The following is a 7,105-nucleotide window of genomic DNA, read 5'->3' on the forward strand; positions in this document are numbered from 1 at the left end:
TGGTTGTGTGCAGTGCCTGAGTCACATGATAGGTTAATGTATAACTTCCTTTTTAGATGGAGTCTTGCTCGGTCACCCAGGTCACCCAGGCTGGAGCATAGTGACACGATTTCAGCTCATTGCAACCTCCGCCTCCCAAGTTCAAGTGATTCTCCTGCCTCAGCCTCCCGAGTAGCTGGGATTACAGGTGTGCACCACCATTCCTGGATAATTGTATTTTTAGTAGAGATAGGGTTTCACCACGCTGGCCAGGCTGGTTACGAACTCCTGACCTCAAGTGATCTGCCTGCCTCGGCTTCCCAGGCATGAGCTACCATGCTTGGCCTAATGTACAACTTTTTAAGCAACGCCAAACTATGACCTAAGATTAAAATTATTGCTCTTGTTTATGTATCTACCATCAGTGTCCAAGAACTTCTGTTCTTCTGTCTTACCAAGAGGGAGTATGGTTAGCCTTTGAAATTGTTCATTATTTTAATAAGTAGTTATAGCTTTTTGAGTCAACAGTTTATTTATATGTTTTGCATATCTTTTTGGTTTTTTCGAGACACGGTGTCAAGACGGAGTGCAGTGGCACAGTCTCAGCTCATTGCAACCTCTGCTTCCTGGGCTCAAGCACTCTGCCCACCTCAGCCTCCAGAGTAGCTGGAAATACAGGCGTGTACCACCCCACCTGGATAGTTTTTGTATTTTCTGTAGAGAGGGTTTTACCTTGTTGCCCAGTCTGATCTCAAACTCCTGGGCTCAGGTGATCCACTTGCCTCGGCCTCCAAAAGTGCTTGGTCTATAGGTGTGAGGCACCCTGCCTGGCCTCACACCTGTAGGTTTGTTTTTTAAAATGAATTTTATCTGTGTGTTTTTTTAAATGAATTTTATCTATTTCCCATTTCATTAAGATATTTAAAAATAATGAAATAAAAACATGTTGAACTTCATTCATTCTTCAGTGATATCACTTTACTGCAAGGAATATTTGGTTTTCCTTTTTTTTTGAGATGGAGTCTAGCTCTGTCTCCTAAGCTACAGTGAAGTGGCATGATCTCAGCTCACTGCAACCTCCACCTCCTGGGTTCAAGCAATTCTGCCTCAGCCTTCTCCTGGGTAGCTGGGACTACAGGCGTGTGCCACTACACCTGGCTAATTTTATTTATTTATTTATTTATTTTAGATGGAGTCTCACTCTGTTGCCCAGGCTGAAGTCCAGTGACGCGATCTCGTCTCACTGCAAGCTCCGCCTCCTGGGTTCACTCCATTCTCCTGCCTCAGCCTCCTGAGTAGCTGGGACTACAGGCACTCGCCACCACACCCAGCTATTTTTTTTTTGCATTTTTAGTAGACACGGGGTTTCACCATGTTAGCCAGGATGTTCTTGATCTCCTGACCTCGTGATCTGCCTGCCTCGGCCTCCCAAAGTGCTGGGATTACAGGCGTGAGTCACCACACCCTGCCTATTTATTTTTTTTAGTAGAGATGGCGTTTCATGTTACCCAGGCTGGTCTCTAACTTCTGAGCTCAAGTGATCCACCCTCCTCGGCCTCCCAAAGTGCTGGGATTACAGGTGTGAACCTCTGTGCCTGGCTGAATACTTGTTTTTCAGTACCACAAGAGTGATGAGCTGCTTATCCACTTCATGTAGAATCATAAGTATCCCAAAGTGACAATACATATAGATTGCCGGGCAGTGAAACAGTTAAGATGCCACTGTAGCTTTCTTTCTATTCAACATCTTTCTAAGATTACCTTACTCTTTCTTTTGTTCCAAGTTTGTATTTCCTCAGAGTTCTCACATATGGAAAGGATACACACTTTGTAGAAACAAGAACTTTATGTTAGGATAGCCATGGGCTCCAATTATCTCAGAGCTCTGAGTCCTCTACTCAATACCCATTGAGGTTTATGTGTTCTGAGGATTTTGTCTTTTAGCTACTTATGTCATTCTCCATGGGTAGTTCATCCACATTATTAACTAATTTCCTCACTTCAAGCTCTTTTCCAGAGATAATCTCCAGTTCCTGTGCAGACACTATAATTGTACTTTCTGCTGAAACAGTAGTTTCTTACCAGCAAGGTGAGATTATGGAATCCAGAATCTTTTCTCAGGGGTCACATGCCCATTTCCCCACTTGCATGAATGTTGACACCACAGCCACAGTTTTGACAGTGAATGTGAATTTGGCAAGTAACCACTGTTCCCAGGGAAATGTCCCAATCAGAAGATTATCTGGGACACTGATACTGACAGGGAAATGGGACATTCTGAGGGACCCAGAGGCAGGGTCCCACCTCCTCAACTTCCCTGAGGGCTGCCTAGAATCTCTCTGTTTCCTCTAACTCTGAATTATTTTTCCTTTCATGGCTGACCAAACACATGGAACCTCACAAAGTCCATTGTAAGAGCTTTATTTTTGTGAAGTGAAGAACATGAAGTCAGTTTGAATCAAAGTTATTGAGTGGACACTTCGTGTCTTTATAACATTTTTTAGATTTGTGTGTTTTTTGGGGGGAGCATAATTTGCAAATGGAATCTCTGTTATCTTACTAAGGTGCTTCGTGGATATAAGAGTTAAAACTTCCTGTCCCATTTAGTGAAACAAAAGGTTAAGAAACGTGGATAAAGTTCGTAAGTTAGAAATGGCAAGATAATCAGGTATGTGAAGAATCTCGGCCGGGTAGGGTGGTTCAGGCCTGTATTCCCAGCACTTTGGGAGGCTGAGGTGGGTGGATTACAAGGTCAGGAATTCAAGACCACGCTGGCCAATATGATGAAACCCTGTCTCTACTAAAAATACAAAAATTACCCCAAGCATAGTGATGGGTGTCTATAGTCCCAGCTACTCGGGAGGCTGAGGCAGGAGAATTCATTATACCCAGGAGGCAGAGGTTGCAGTGAGCTGAGATTGCACCACTGCACTCCAGCCTGGCGACAGAGTGAGACTCCGTCTCAAAAAAAAAAAAAAAAAAATCTCAATCCCTAAGTGTTACCTTTTATAACAGCAAGTTATATGGGCTCAGATATTATACCTAAAAGTTCTTTTTTTTTTTTTTTTTCTTGAGACAGAGTCTCACTCTGTCACCCAGGCTGAAGTGCAATGTTGTGGTCTTGGCTCACTGCAACCTCCGCCTCCCAGGTTCAAGTAATTCTCCTGCCTCAGCCTCCTGAGTAGCTGGGCCTATAGGTGCCCGCCACCACGCCCAACTAATTTTTGTATTTTTGATAGAGATGAGGTTTCACTATGCTGGACAGGCTGGTGTCAAACTCCTGACCTCATGATCTGCCTCCTGGCCTCCCAAAGTGCTGGGATTACAGACGTCAGCCACCACACTGGCTTATCCCTAAAAGTTATATGATAGCATGATGTTTAGGCACCTAAAGGCATGGCACTTGAGAAACGTGAATAAAGGATTGTAAGTTACAAATAGCAAGGTATAATCAGATGTTAACAGTCTCAACCCCTAAATGTCACCTTGTATTACAGCATGTTATATAAGTGCATATAGGCACATATATGAAATAGTGATACTTCATTTTCGGTAATATTTTTCATCTTCCTTACTGGAAAGATCTTTGATGATTCCTGGTCAACATAGGAGTTTCAATGATACCTAGAAGTTTATAAGGGCTTGTTCAAACAAATTATGACCATACACACTGAAGAGTGTGTGTCTGTCTCTTGTGGTGTAAATTTTTATTTTATTATACCCAATTATGTTTCCACAAAACCTTTATAATCAGGGGGAATGAAAGAGTGTTCCTCGGAAATGGAGGTTGCAATCAGCCAAGATGGTACCACTGTACTCCAGCCTGGGCAACAGAGTGAGACCCTGCCTCAAAATAAAATAAAATAAAATGAACTTCATTTTCTTCACAAACTACAGTTTATATAGGCAAAACTTTCAGTACTAAGCAATTTTAGTCTCTGCAGGCTCTTGAATTAATAACTTTTGTTAATTCTCTTATGAAGTTAAATCTTACTGCTTGTATACAATTTAAATATATGTTGAAATTTTTTTTGTATGAAAGATTCATACATCTTTCCTGTTTGAAATTCTTTTATCATGCTTCATCAATCTAATGTTTATTTTTATTACACCAGCAATTTCCTCATTGTGTTGAATCTTACAGTGGCTTATAAATCGATATATACCTAGAAATGTTTAGCCAGTCTGTGTATATTTGATGTAGCACATTTTTTCCTTTGAATCACATACTCTAAGAGAAGTAACTTCCTCTTGCTAACCTCTACTTTCCCTAAGTGATGAATTAATCCTCTTTAGATGATTATAGTTATCTTTTCAACACTTAGCAAGAAAGAATATATAAAGAAGAACTATACATCTGTAAAGAACTTTCCCAGCCGGGCGTGGTGGCTTTGGTTCAACCTTCTCAGCCTTTTGGTTAAGATCAAGTGTGAGACACAGTTTCATTCTTATTGCCCAGGCTGGAGTGCAGTGGTGAAATCTCGGCTCACTGCAACCTCCACCTCCCAGGTTCCAGCGATTCTCCTGCCTCAGCCTCAGGAATAGCTGGGATTACATGCATGCGCCACCACACTGGCTAATTTTTTCAATTTTTAGTAGAGATGGGGTTTTACCATGTTGACCAGGCTGGTCTCGAACTTTTGGCCTCAAGTGATCTGTCCACCTCGGCCTCCCAAAGTGCTGGGATTACAGGTGTGAGCCACCACACCCAGCCAACTGACTGGTAAGACATTCTTGCTGGGCCTGGTGGCTCACACCTGTAATCCCAGTACTTTGGGAGGCCCAGGAGGGCAGATCACCTGAAGTCAACAGTTGGAGACCAGCCTGGTCAATATGGTGAAACCTCGTCTGTACTAAAAATACAAAAATTAGCTAGGCATGGTGGCGCAAGCATGTAATCCCCGCTACTCAGGAAGCTGAGGTAGGAGAATCATTTGAACCCAGGAGGTGGAGGTTGTGGTGAGCCGAGATCATGCCACTGCACTTCAGCCTGGGCAACAGTGTGACACTCCGTCTCAAAAAAAAAAAAAAGGAAAAAAATTCTTACCCTTTTGCTGGCATTCCAGCATTCCAGGCTTCTGGTTTCCCTTTCCCTGAGAGGCTCTAGTGACCCAGCTGGCTGCACCACAGCCCTGGGGGCCAATCCGCAACACAAAGCTAAATTATCTTTTTCCATTCTGGCCAGAGCAAAATATGTGTGACAAAACATACACATTAGCCACTCTGCTTTGACTGGAATATCCAACAGGCAAGGCTCAAACTTACCCTGGTTGGGCACCATCATCTTTAACCTCTGACCAGGAATTTCAATTTGGTCTCTGGGCAAGATGGTCACCCTGAATAACAGAAAATATAAGAAAGGGAAAGGAGACAGAGAAAAACATTGCCTGCCGGGCACAGTGGCTCACGCCTGTAATTCCAGCACTTTGGAAGGCTGAGGCGGGCAAATCACGAGGTCAGGAGATCGAGACCATCCTGACTAACACAGTGAAACTCCGCCTCTACTAAAAATACAAAAAATTAACCAGGCGTGGTGGTAGGCACCTGTGGTCCCAGCTACTGGGGAGGCTGAGGCAGGAGAATGGCGTGAACCCAGGAGGAGGAGCTTGCAGTGAGTCCAGATCGCACCACTGCACTCTGGGTGACAGAGCGAGACTCTAAAAAAACAAAAACAAAAAACATTGCCTGTGGCAGGGTGGGGAAGGCCAGGAGCTTAGAGAGGCCAGGGAAGACCCCCCCCATTGCAGTGACACTGACAAGTTCAAGTGGCCACTTGTCAGTAGCAAAGGGATCTTTTCCAGCAGTTCCATCAGCTCTCAAGTTTTCCCTTTTGGGGAGGAAAAAGCTCCCCATGTCCCATGATCCTATACATTCCTAGTCCTGTCACCCATAGCCATCAGCAAGGCAGATTATTCCAGAGAACACCAGTTAACATCCCATTGTGCCAAACCCATTCCTAGCTAAGAGCGACTTTACTGAGAGGGGCCTCTAACCCCCTAACTCTTAGGAAGTAATCTAACCTTCTAACCTTCCTAAGTTGGGCATTGAACCAAAGTTTGGTCAAATGTCCTTGCCTTTTATTGAGAGGAGCCTTTAACCAGGAGAGACTCTAACTCCCTTAAGTTGGGCCTCTAAACCAGTCCCATTCTTTATCTGGGTATATGCACTCCACCCACTCAAAGTCAGCCAGTTGGTGTACACGGATGATTTTCCTCTGGGTTGGGGACTTCTTCAGTGTCAATGAAAAGAGTCAAATTCTGTAGACGATTTGAAGAGATTTATTCTGAGCCAAATATGAGTGACCATGGCCTGTGACACACCCCTCAAGAGGTCCTGAGAACATATGCCCAAGGTGGTCGGGGTGCAGCTTGGTTTTAGGAGGCATGAAACAGCAATCAAATACATTAAAGAAATGCATTGGTTTGGGCTGGGTGCAGTGGCTCACACCTGTAATCCCAACACTTTGGGAGGCTGAGGTGGGCAGATCACAAGGTCAGGAGTTTGAGACTGGCCTGGCCAACATGGTGAAATCCTGTTTATACTAAAAATAGAAAAATTAGCCTGGCATGGTGGTGCGCACCTGTAGTCCCAGGTACTCAGGATGCTGAGGGCAGGAGAATTGCTTGAACCTGGGAGGTGGAGTTTGCAGTGAGCTGAGATCATGCCATTGCACTCCAGCCTGGGTGACAGAGTGAAACTCCTGCTCAAAAAAAAGAAAAGAAAGCAAAGGAATAAAAGAATGGCTATTCCGTAGACAGAACAGCCCAGAGGGCTGCTGATTGCCTTTTGTTTTGTTTTGTTTTTGTTTTGAGACGTAGTTTTGTTCTGTGACACCAAGCCCGGATACTTTTTTTTTGTATTTTTAGTAGAGATTGGGTTTCACCCTGTTAGCCAGGATGGTCTCTATCTCCTGACCTCATGATCCTCCCGCCTCGGCCTCCCAACGCGCTGAGATTATAGGGGTGAGCCACCACCCCTGGCCTGGTTGCCCATTTTTATGGTTATTTCTTGATTATATACTAAACAAAGAGTGGATTATTCATGCCTCCTTTTTTTAGACCATATAGGGTAACTTCCTGATACTGCCATGGCATTTGTAAACTGTCATGGCGCTGGTGGGAGTGTT

The 7,105-nt window shown here is 44.0% G+C and overlaps 1 protein-coding gene across 2 annotated transcripts in view; it reads left to right on the forward strand.

Annotated features, from left to right (window-relative positions):
* LOC103235422 (uncharacterized) overlaps positions 1 to 2,047 on the forward strand; it is a 31,433-nt gene extending 29,386 nt beyond the window's left edge. The window contains exons 7-8 of one of the 2 annotated variants that reach the window (XM_073015826.1): positions 57 to 187; positions 1,169 to 2,047. The gene's annotated coding sequence lies outside the window, so the exon portion shown is untranslated. The other variant, XM_073015824.1, reaches the window with a different exon arrangement.
* Positions 2,048 to 7,105: the final 5,058 nt, after the last annotated feature.

This window comes from Chlorocebus sabaeus, chromosome 6 (genome assembly GCF_047675955.1).
Source record: "Chlorocebus sabaeus isolate Y175 chromosome 6, mChlSab1.0.hap1, whole genome shotgun sequence".
In the NCBI taxonomy this organism is placed as follows: Eukaryota; Metazoa; Chordata; class Mammalia; order Primates; family Cercopithecidae; genus Chlorocebus; species Chlorocebus sabaeus.